This window comes from Pseudophryne corroboree, chromosome 1 (genome assembly GCF_028390025.1).
Source record: "Pseudophryne corroboree isolate aPseCor3 chromosome 1, aPseCor3.hap2, whole genome shotgun sequence".
Taxonomy (NCBI): domain Eukaryota; kingdom Metazoa; phylum Chordata; class Amphibia; order Anura; family Myobatrachidae; genus Pseudophryne; species Pseudophryne corroboree.
Genome location: NC_086444.1, coordinates 446,043,207 through 446,055,506, shown reverse-complemented (window position 1 = coordinate 446,055,506; position 12,300 = coordinate 446,043,207). Strand labels below are relative to the sequence as shown.

At 45.4% G+C, this 12,300-nt stretch overlaps 1 long non-coding RNA gene across 1 annotated transcript; it reads right to left on the bottom strand.

Annotated features, from left to right (window-relative positions):
- Positions 1 to 716: 716 nt before the first annotated feature.
- Positions 717 to 11,958, bottom strand: LOC134899366 (uncharacterized). The gene is made up of 3 exons (XR_010173094.1): positions 11,892 to 11,958; positions 1,800 to 2,051; positions 717 to 1,701 (listed from the first exon to the last, which is right to left on the bottom strand). It is a non-coding gene; the product is annotated as an uncharacterized LOC134899366 (long non-coding RNA).
- Between the last annotated feature and the right edge of the window lie 342 nt (positions 11,959 to 12,300).

The window sequence follows — 12,300 nt, the reverse complement described above, 5'->3', positions numbered from 1 at the left end:
TATGCCCCTTAGTGCTGTGTTGACTTCAGCTGACTGAGTTCCCTCCATACAGTTTGCATTTGCATTTTAGGATGACAGAAGAACTATTGACTCTCACTTTGGAATAACGGAGTATGGGAGTAATTCAGACCTGATCGCTAGTGTGCATTTTTTGCATCCCTGCGAGTAGGTAGTCATTGCCTACAGGTGGAGGGTATTTGCTGTGTGCAGGTGTGCGATCGCATTTGTAGCAGAGCTGCACAAATATGAGTTAGTGCAGTCTCTGCTCAGCCCAGGACTTACTCTGCTGCGATGATCGAGGCCAGAGCTGACGTCAGAAACTCTCCAAACGCCTGGTCCCTCCTGAGTATTCCTGGACACTCCTACAAAACAGTCAGTTGCCACCCACAATCGGCCTCTTCCTGTCAGTCGCCTTGCGTTCGCCCATGCAATCGCTTTTTTCGCACCATCCCGTCACTATGCACCGATGCCCGATGCAGTCATCCAACGCGCCAGCGCATTGTGGTGCATAAGCATGCGCCGTACAAACCTGATCGCCCGCTGTGCGAAAGCGCACAGCATTGATCAGGTCTGAATTACCCCCTATATGTTAGTAGTGCAGACTGACTTACTTTCTGTCTCTCCTCTTTATAGATCAGTACACATACAAAAGAATGGCTCACAATACTATACATTGATATTTATCAAGCAGTAGACAAGAGAGGCAGAGGCAAATAGTAGAACAACATAGTTTAATGCATGAATATAAGTTGATTAACAGTTACAGATATTAGAAATAACAGCTCCAGTGTAGATGTTGGAGCATAAGCATCTCAGCGTAAGCATTCACATATTGTCGCTCAGGCAAAAGCAACAGTTTCCACGTGCAATTCAGGGGTGCAAATATGCATTTTATAATATTTGTTATAAAGTATGTTATTAGGTCATCTCCCACGGCCACACTAAAGCGTGCACTATGAGGCTGTGGTATCTTGGTAGTGGTCAGTGTATGACTTTTCTCTGAGTGCTATTCAATAGTGGAGATTAGTGTAACAAAAGTCAGTACCAAATATGTGGCAGAACTGTGTATGTTTGTATAGCAGTATTATTATAAAGCAAATTGAGGTAATGTTATAAGAAATCTAATAACAGGCGAGGGACATGTTTCTCATTGGACAGGATAAAATCACATCCAAGCGTTAATGAAACTGCTACATTTTACGTTCTTGTTTCTGCAGTTAGCTGTGTTAGTATAATGTCGCCAACTACTGTACTGCACACTGACATAATGTGTCGGCTTTTTCATGACCATCTACATAAACATCAGGCAAATATGAATAGCAAGAAATCTGTAAGCAGGCAATGAGCTGAAGCACATTGATCACTAATTACCATTTGTGCAAGTGCTGAGACTTATTTTGCCTTCAGTTTGATTTGTTTGGCATATATAAGTGCTGTCTTTATCCCAATCTTCTTTTTTGATGGACAGGATACTGATATTTACATCATTTGTGTTTGGTTCAAAATCTGTAATTATTCCAAGTAATGAACCATTCTTCCAGGTAAGTTTGGTGTTTTTCTTGTGGGGTTTGATCATACAGACAAGGCTCACATAGCTGTGAGTTTCCGCTTCATTAAGATCTAATTTATGAGGACAAAATAAATAGACCCTTGATTCTTTTGTTGTCTCAGGGATATTTTCTTGTTTTGTTACTCCTTTCACTGTAAAATGCAAAGACAAATAATGTTACTTCCATGGTTTAGAGGTCACACGTTGTACATACCCTGGAGCGAATCAGAATGTGATATCATGATCCTACCTTTTATTTCTATGCTGATTGGGGAACTGGATGATTGAAATTCCACTGTACAGGTAACATTTTTTGCATCGGCCCGAGGTATGGTCACAAGGCTACTGCTTTGGAAATTCTTATTGCCACTTGTTATGGCCTGGGAACCCCTTTTGAATTGTATTTGTTTAGGAACGACCCCACTAGCCAAGCATCCAACAGTGATACTTTCAGAAGTCAAATCGACAGCGCACGGTAGCAACGGGTAAACTCTGGGCTCCTCTGTTGGAAAGTTGTACAAAAAGCATTATTAGTGTTATCATTCATATTTTATACTTTGGAGCACAATTAATCTCTCAGATAGGCACTTTAATGGAGATATAGTAGTACATACAAAATATAAAATGTATATTGTATGGTAGGCACTAATAGGGTGTTACAGATCCAAAACGTTCTAGTAAATTCTGTCCTCTAATTGGAATGAATATGCAAATATATTCAGGCACACTGGATATTACTCATACACCTGTATGCCTACTCCTATAACTGTTTCTGTGTATGCCTACTCCTGTAACAGCTTCTGTATATGCCTACTCCAATAACTGCTTCTGTGTATGCCTACTCCAATAACAGCTTCTGTGTATGCCTACTCCAATAACTGCTTCTGTGTATGCCTACAAATATAACCGTTTCTGTGTATGTCTACTCCTGTAACAGCTTCTTTGTATGCCTACTCCTGTAGCAGCTTCAGTGTATTCCTACTCCTGTAGCAGCTTCTGTGTATGCCTATTCCTTTAACAGCTTCTGTGTATGTCTACTCCTGTAACAGCTTCTGTGTATGCCTACTCCTGCAATAGCTCTGTGTATGGCTATGCTTATTCCTATAATAGCTTCTGTGTATGACTACTCCTGTAACAGCTTCTGTGTATGCCTTCTCCTGTAATAGCTCTGTGTGTGTTTATTCCTATAACAGCTTCTGTGTATGCCTACTCCTGTAATAGCTCTGTGTATGCCTACTCCTACAATCGCATTTGCATACCTCCCAACATGACCCTCTCCAGTAGGGACAAACTGCTCTGCTTCTGGACCTTTCTTTTAATTTATGATTGCTGGCACCTGTGTTGAACAGGTTACTGGTGTCAAAGTCAGAAAAATGTCTCTATGCACGTTGCCATATTTGCACCGCACACTGGTCCGCGCTGCGCATGCGTACGCTCTCCCGTGAAGGCGCATACCCGCAATAGCGTGCACTCGCAGGCGCGGTATGCGTATTTACGGTAGAGTTTATGTAGTCGTAGCATGCGACTCATTCGTTACATATTTTCACAATTAATGTAGTTTGTAGATCATGATCTCTTTGATAGATTCTGAAAGTTTGGTTAATATAGAATGTCCCTGAGCTGAGGAGTCCCTCTTTGCATCGTACGAAGGGTCTAACAGGAATCATACAGCAGTGTTTGGTACCCATCGGAAGAGTATTTAATTAGCAATATTCCGGTGTTGGTTTGGAGCGTATTAATCGCTCGTGCGAATAGTTATGGACATAAGAAGTTTATGTCCATTTCTATTATTTACACATATTCAGGTATGCGGCGGGAAACCCAGTTTCCCACCCACCTGAGCTGTTGGAAATCGTCACAGCCCACCTGTATGAATCACCCTATGACCTTTTGTTATGATGCAGGGCCGAATTCCTTCGGCCAATGGACAATGGGATTGTAGGACCAGGAGATTGCATTGTGTGTGGGGCATAAATAGGCAGGCCGACCACATCCAGCTCTCACTCTTCAACGGTTCTCATTGCTGAAAATCGGGTGCTGGATGTCCAGGCGCATGCGATCGTTTCCCCTTGTGCGGTAAGTTTTCTCTCCGTAATCATTGTCTTTCTGTGAGCCAATTTCTCTCATCTCTCTCTCATCTCTCTCTCTCTCTCTCTCTCTCTCTCTCTCTCCCTGTTCTGTTCCCTCATATCTCCCCTAGACTAGGCTAGTATTGTATTGTATTAGATAGTATTGTATTGTATTGCATTTAGGTCAGTGTAGTATTGTCTTTTTGTATTTATTGTTTAGTTCTGTGGTTAGGAAGTCTCTGTTATATTGTAGTGTATCATTTGTACTGTTATCCCCTTTTACAAATATATTAGATATAATACAGTTAATAGGCTTCGGACCCTAAACCAGTATCTGTGTATTTTCTATAGTGTTAAGTGTTCACTTGAGCGTCGGTGACGCTCAAGCAGCTTTGTAGTTAGTCAGGTTACACAAGGTTGCACTTACACCCTGTACTCACATTAAGGTAGTCTGTGTATATCATTGTTGAAAGGTTTAATATCGAAGTATAGTGCTGTGAGCGTCTGCATCGCTGGTAACCTCCTCGTGGTCTCGAGCGTACGCTACGCTACAGCGAATCATTACGTTAGTCATAAACAATAACGTGTCCTGTGATCACTGGGCCGTGAGCGAACGTGACGCTTGAGCGTCTCGCTTACTGCTGAGCGATCGTTACGCAAATAGCGTACCATTACGGTACTTCTTAAGCAAACAGCGTACAGTGTTCTTAGACTTCATAAAGGGTTGTTTATACGACAAAGGAATTTAGCATTGTCACTGGATAAGAAAGGTGTTTCAGCACAGGTGATGGCAATCATAAATTAAAAGAAAAGTCCAAGAGCAGAGCATTCTGTCCCTCCTGGAGAGGGTCATGTTGGGAGGTATGCATTTGTGTATGCCTATTGCAGTGATCTCCAACCCGTAGCTCGTGAGCTACCGGTAGCTCGCCGTAGTATTTTCGGTAGCTCACGGAGCGCACAGGCTTGGGCAGCCACTGGCACTCCTCCTCCCTTCATTTTTAATATGGTGCTGGTTCTATGATATAATTGTGCAAATGGTGCAAATGGTCACATCAACGTTTCGGGGACCTAGTCCCCTTCTTCAGGATAACAGTGGTGCAAAACAAGAGTGTTTAAATAAGGTTAGAAACACTTACCCCCTGACCCCATTCAGTCACATGCTGCAGCGTTTCTCTCTGGCCGCCTGCTCAGGACTTCCGCCCGGCTCACTGGCGCCTTGACGGGACCGGAAGTGACCTCGAGCGGTTACCATGGTTACGCGGCTCGCTCCTGTGACGTCACTTCCGGTCCCGTCGAGGCACCAGTGAGCCGGGCGGAAGTCCTGAGCGGGCGGCCAGAGAGAAACGCTGCAGCATGTGACTGAATGGGGTCAGGGGGTAAGTGTTTCTAACCTTATTTAAACACTCTTGTTTTGCACCACTGTTATCCTGAAGAAGGGGACTAGGTCCCCGAAACGTTAATGTGACCATTTGCACCATTTGCACAATTATATCATAGAAGTGAAAGCCTCTGAGTGCCGCCTCGTTTCTTCCATTGTGTACCACCAGTCCCCGGTTGGGGAGGGCACCAGAGCAGCATCAGTCCAGCATTGGACTTCGTGGAGTGCCGGAGCAGTTGCATTCTCTCTATATATATATGTGTATATATATATATATATATATATATATATATATACCAAACGTTTTTCTTTGCTGATACAAATGTTATGTCTCTGTTTCACCCCCTTACCCTCACCCTCCCTGTAACTCCCCCTAAGTTCTCTTACCCTCACCCTCCCCGAAACTCCCCGTCAGCACCCTTGCCCTCACCCTCCCTGTATCTCCCCCTCAGCACCCTTACCCTCACCCTCCCTGTACCTCCCCCTTAAGGTGCATACACACTGAGCTATTTCCCCCCTGCCCAGCGATGTCAGCGGGGGTGAGCGGCTTCCATAGCAGGACTCTATGGAAAACCGTTCAGCAAGTGAACGGCTGCCGCCAGCGATGAAGCGAGGGCACGCATTAGCGCTCATTGCTGGGGCATACACACTAGGCGGCTTTGAGCTGAAAGCAGCTCAACACACCAAAAGTGAGCTGCTTTCAGCTCAAAATCGCCCTCCCTTTGTCTCCCCTTCAGCACCCCTGTCCTCATCCCCACCCTACCTGTATCTCCCCATCAGCATCCCTGCCCTTATATATATATATATATATATGTTTATTTATTATCAGTTATCTATATAGCGCACACATATTCCAGAGAATATTTGCCCATTCACATCAGTCCCTGCCCCAGTGGAGCTTACAATCTATATTCCCTACCACATGTACATGCGCACACATTCACGCTAGGGTTAGTTTTTGTTGCGAGCCAATTAGCCTACCAGTATATTTTTGGATTGTGGGAGGAAACCGGAGTACCCGGAGGAAACTCACGCAAATACGGGGAGTATATATAAACTCAGTTAGGGCCATGGTGGGAATCAAACCCATGACCTCAGTGCTGTGAGGCAGTAATGCTAACCATTACACCATGCGTACTGCCCAAATTTATATGTATATATATTTATGTGTGTGTGTATATACAGATGGAGCCCTCTTCACCTTTGCCTTTAATAGGATTAACTGAGCCAGGGCAGTCGGACTTAGGCCCTCATTCCAACCCGGTCGCACGCAGGCCTTTTTTTGCACTGCTGCGACCAGGTAATCGCCGCCTACAGGGGAGGGGGTTAGGGCTGTGCAGGGGAGCGATCGCTTGTGCAGAGAGATGCACAAACAAAAAGTTTCTGCAGTCTCTGCACAGCTCAGGACTTACTCAGCCGCTGCAAAGAATCTTCTTGGAGCTGACGTCAGGATCCCTCCCTGCAAACGGCCGGACACGCCTGCGTTTTCTTCGTCACTCCCAGAAAACGGTGAGTTGACACCCCCGGCCGGCCTCTTCCTGTCAACCTTCTTGCGTTCACCGCTGCGAACGCTTTCTTCATTCTTCTTGTCGCAGCCTGCACGCATGCACTGTTGTGACCCGATCGCATGCCTGTAAAAAACTGCAGCGTGCGATCGGGTTGGAATGACCCCCTTGATCCCCTGCTGTAATGACGTAGGGGGTGATTCAGACTTGATCGTAGCTGTGCTAAATTTAGCTATGATCTGGAACACAGACATGCGGGGGGACGCTCAGCACAGGGCTAGCCCGGCTGGCATGTCAGACTCTGCCCGTCGCAGAAGTGCAAAAGCATCGCACAGCGGCGATGCTTTTGCCCTTCAGGAGTAGCTCCCAGCCAGTGCAGCTTTTGCGTGCTGGCCAGGAGCTACTCGTCGCTGCCCGGCTCGCATCGGCTGCGCGTGATGTCACGCAGCCATTGTGGCCTGCCCTCCGCATGGTCCGGCCACAAAATGGCGGCCATATGCCGCCATGCCGCCCCCTCCCGCCCAGCGACCACCTCTGCCTGTCAATCAGGCAGAGGTGATCGCTAGGCAACGTCAGCCGTTGACTGTCAGCCATGCGCCGGCGCACTGCGGCGACGGCACTTGCGCAATTCTGACCTGATCGCTGCACTGCAATGAACTGCAGCGAGTGATCAGGTCAGAATGACCCCCTTAATCCCCTGCTGTATTGTTCTCTTTGTATTGTGTTGCAGCTGAGAACAATAAATGAAAGGCTTATGCTAATAAACCATGGTTTTAATTTTATACCTTAGGGCCCCCTGTCTTAAGTACCCCGGGACAAGGCTGTTGAGAGCCATGCCAGGCCCCGATAAAAGCCTAGGGGCGTGGCTTATTAAGTGGACGTGACTATGCCCTTTAGTATACAAATAAGTGAATAATAAAATAATTGTAGGGCTGCCAAGCATGCTTCACAAGGAGAGATGCCATTTTAACATAGGAGGGCGCCTTTTTAACATAGGGGTGCAGGGGGGAGGGATCCCGCTTTCTACCTTACTTGATCTGGAAGTGGGTCTCTCCTCCTCGACCAATTCCTTCTTCCCAGTGATATTTGAGAAGATGACGCTGGCCACTAGACAGCAAAGACTTTCCATGCCTTCTATGTGCGGCGCGATCTTCCCGAAGATATCACCAGGTGTATGGCACCGCCGTCTGCTGGCCAGAGTACTTATATCCTTGGGGGGGGGGGGGGGGGGGGTTAGCGGACCTACCTGCTCCCCCTGCATCTCGGCACCACTGCCCCAGGCCCCCCAGAGTCTTAATCCGGCTCTGCTTCTGAGACTTTCTTCCCTTACTGTGGCTTCCACAAGTGTGATAACCCATGGCCTCAGCATGGAACCTGGAGCAAATGGGTTTGTAATTGAATAGCTCCTGGCATTAAAGCCTAAAGCTACAAAACCACAGTAAGCACCGTGCCTAATTGTATCCGGCCCTAGATGTACTCAGCTCTGTGTAGTGAGTTACTTTATGTACCGCAGGTGCAAGTACTGTAGCTGTTTTGCTACTGTTACAGTAGTCTATATGTTAAAGGTACAGTAAGCTCAGGTTACCTATTGGTAATTCAGATACACCTGTCTTTGTACTCTCTAAGGCAGGGCTAGGCAACCTGTGACACTGCAGCTGCTGTGGAACTACAGATTCCAACATGCCCTAACAGCAAAACTGTGATAGGGAATGCTGAGTTGTGTAGTTCCACAGCAGCTAGAGTGCCACGGGTTGCTTACCTCTGCTCTAGGGTATCAAAATCTATGTTTCGGAGTTACATGGTTCTCTGTTTTCTACCACGGCACCCAGCTCTGTGTGGTACAGATATACGTATGTCTGCACTGCATGTACATCCTGCTTTATGTTGTACAGGTACACTGATACCCCTTTTCCACTACTGATGCGGGTCGCAGCCGGGAGCCTGACAATGGCTGCAACCCGCATCAGAGCCCCCTTTCCCACTGCACTCAACCAACTCGGCATATTGCCGGGTTGGTGACACTGCTAGTGACGCGGCAGGGGCGGCGCTGGGAGATTACAAGATCTCCCAGCGCCACCCTTCCATACAGTGTAAACGTGAGCGTGTCGCATCGACACGGCTTCCGTTTACACTACAACTTACACGGATCATTCCCGTGTCCTACCCAGGTAGCTACCCGGGTAGGATTCCCGGGTCACTTGATCCAGGTTTTTGCAGAGGGACTCTTTTCCACTAGCAAAAAACACGGGTAAATGCGCGCCCCTGTGCCTTTTCCCGTGTTTTTTGAGCTACTGGAAAAGGGGTAGTAGCTCTATACTACACTATACAGTATGTGCACCCAGCTCTGTAATGTACAAGTACAGCAAAGTCTACACTACGGTGTATCTGCATGTAGCTCTATACTGTACAGGTATACCTAGGTCTGCAGGATATGTGCACCTAGCTCTATGTTATACCAGAACTCTTAGGTCTGCTCTGTATGTGCACCCAGCTACACCTAAGTCTGCGCTATGTGGCTGATTCTGAGTCGAATAGATCTCTGTTCACAGATGCAACATGGAGTTTTTGCAAACAGTGCGTGCACAGATGAGAATTTACACTTATTTGCATATGTTCATCTTATTCTAAGTCTTACAGAACCTGGCCAGATCTCTTGTTCCATGAAATTATGGAGCGGCAACTGGGCAGTGTCAGTGCGAGCGCACGGAAACAGCCTGTCTTATGGGAGTGGGCGTGTATCAAAAGCTCTGTGTGTACGGAGAAGGGAAGCCTGTTTCTGACGGATCTCTTGCACCTAGCAACTCCCTATACTAATGATACCGCTTGCGGCAGCCTCTAAAAGTTCCCCAGCACAGGACAAGAGTACCAAGACATGTTTGTATTAATGTCTTACTACGACTCTTCAATAAACTATTTATTTTGAAGAAGTGGTACTGACTATTCAGTTGGGGGAACATGCGCCAAAAAGGACATTGTTTACATTTTGATTCTGTTAGGTAATATCTATGCAAGCAAATAGCACCAATTGTTTGGACCTAATTTCCCAGTCGCTTAGGGTGCCAGTTCTCATACTTTCACACCCGACTCTGGAAGAAATGTAAGAAGCACTGAAAAGAGTGGAGAAGTATGCCAATGGAGAACTAGTTCATGGCAACCAATTCAGCTGCTACCTATAATTTTATAGAATGCACTTGATAAATGTTACTTCATAGCTGATTGGTAGCCATGGGCAACTTCTCCATGACCTCACTTCTACACTATTTTCACTGCTTCATGCACCCACCTTAATGTAGCACAAACACAATTAGCTGTGTGCTTTATGGGGGGGTAATTCAGACCTGATCGCTGCTGTGCGATCAGGTCTGAACTGCACATGCATGTGCACCACAATGCGCAGGCGCGACAGACTGTAGCAACGGGGATCGCGGTCAGCGACGGGATTGTGCAAAAATTCCGAATGCATGGGCGATCACAAGGTGATTGACAGGAAGAGGCCGTTTGTGGGTGGCAACTGACCGTTTTGCAGGAGTGTCCGGAAAAACGCAGGAGGGACCAGACGTTTGCAGGGAGGGTTTCTGACGTCAGCTCCGGACCCGATCATTGCAGCAGCAGAGTAAGTCCTGGGCTGAGCAGAAACTGCAGCCGGGGAGCGGGGTGCGGGTAGGAGGCGGTGCCTGCTGCCGCGCCCCTAGGCCACAGCGCCCCGGGCGCAGGCACTGCTTGCCCGCACCAAGAACCGATCCTGCCTGTAGGCAGCAACTACCTAATCGCAGGGATGCAAAAAATGCACCCTAGCAAACAGGTCTGAATTACCCCCTATGTGTGCTCTGTTATGTGTGCTACAGATACAGCTATCTCTATATGTTATACAGATACAAACCACAGTGTTCGTCGAAGACATTGCAATTTAGAAATGGAACACTTAAACACATGACTGATTATGGAAAACATGCATTCCATACATGGAGCTCACTCACTGTTACTTCTGGATTAAAAGATTTCAACAGTATTAATCAGCAATAAATTGGAGCATAATTTCTATATATATTATAAAAAATGTATAGAACAAATATCGCAAAATGAAAGCACTAATAGCCATTTTATTTCTTTTAAATAATAATTCCAAATCAATTATAAGGAAAGAAGATATTAATTGACGTTTGGTAAACACTCCTCTCCAGCCAACATACTATACAGTAAATGGCTTTAGAATGTTGCATAGAAATATGTCAGCAAATGCCTATTGAGAATTCTAAGTGCCTGAACCACTGAGAAACCCGTTTTTTATTAAGTTATTGAGGTTGCCCATATTATATCTATCCTATCATTCACAAATGCCATGCATAGACATGACTGCAGGCAGCACAAATATTGGGGGGTGCTCAAGCACCCACACAGCTATCTAAATTCTTGAACATGGTTCTCACTTTAATAAATCATTGGAAGTGTGTTCTCCAAGCATCATTGCAGCATAGTGCACTAAGCATATAAATGAGCGTTCATACAAAACGTCATTGTAGTTTACAAAATGTTAACACTAGAAGTAATGTTGAAATCAAAGCAAACTCTGGTCAGAAACTGATAATGGTCCATTTCTAAATAATATTTTCAGTGTCTAGGCACATTTAATAGATTGTCAGACGTTACATGCTTTATAATGCCAGCCATGTGTCATGTACAGTATATAAGGCCTAAAGCCAGTTATAGTATAGGATAATTCACCAAACTCTTCCTATTTTCTTTTCTTTTGAGCAAACAATGACACAGACTAGGTATCAGAATTCATAGAATAGTAATTTACAAGTAATGAAGGACACAAAGGTGGGAATGTAATAGGGTGTGAGAGTCAGAAAGTGAGAGATTTTGCGAGAGTTCTCCTGGTTTTTTTTAAAGTGGCAATCATTTACTTAGCAAAACCAGGTTGATTTTGCCCTGTAAATGATTGCTACTTTAAAAAAACAGGAGAACTTTCACAAAATTTTTCACTTTCTGATTCTCACACCCTATTACATTCCCCATAGAGTATTTGGTCCAAAAAGAGGTTGATGGAAAACATACTTGCCCACATTTAAATATATATTCAAGGGACACTCTGCCATTTGGTGGAGTAGATCATTAGCAGTGCATCCTAGGTGGTCCTTAGTGAACTACACACCCATCATGGCATGTTTGATGAATGTAGATACTACAAATCACAGAGAAAGAGCAAAAACCCTGAGAATAGCATTTTATATACACAAATAGATGGACGTTACTGAATGTTTGGTTGTTAATGAAAAACAGAGACATTTACAGAGACAAACCTGTTACTAGAAATGAACCTTCTGTTTAGCTTTAAAATAAGACTTTGTACTTTCAAGAGATTTACTGGGAAGTGGCAAAATACTCACAAAGTAAAGAAAATAGTCCTGTTCAACAGCCACCAGTACTGTGTCTGTCAAGTGTCAATCTGTAACTGGTCCTGCAAGAATGAGTCAAAAACATAAACAGGATACAAACAGCACTACACTGCATTTCCTGTTTTGTTTATTTTTTGCACAAGATGCAGCTTGTGAGATCTCAGAATCAACTGCTTGTTGTCAGGGCCGGCTCTACCATTAGGCAGCTGCCTAGGGCGCATGGATCTGGAGGGGGTGCCACTGAGTCTGCCTATCACCAAATTATGGATGCTTCTGAAAGAAGCATCCTTATTGTACTTCAGGCAAGTGGTGGCGATGGAATTTATAAGTTACACTTTCATCTGAAGGGCTGGGAAGTGGGCATTGGTGGTGGTTGGGAGCAGTAGGCTGAAGTTTTCCC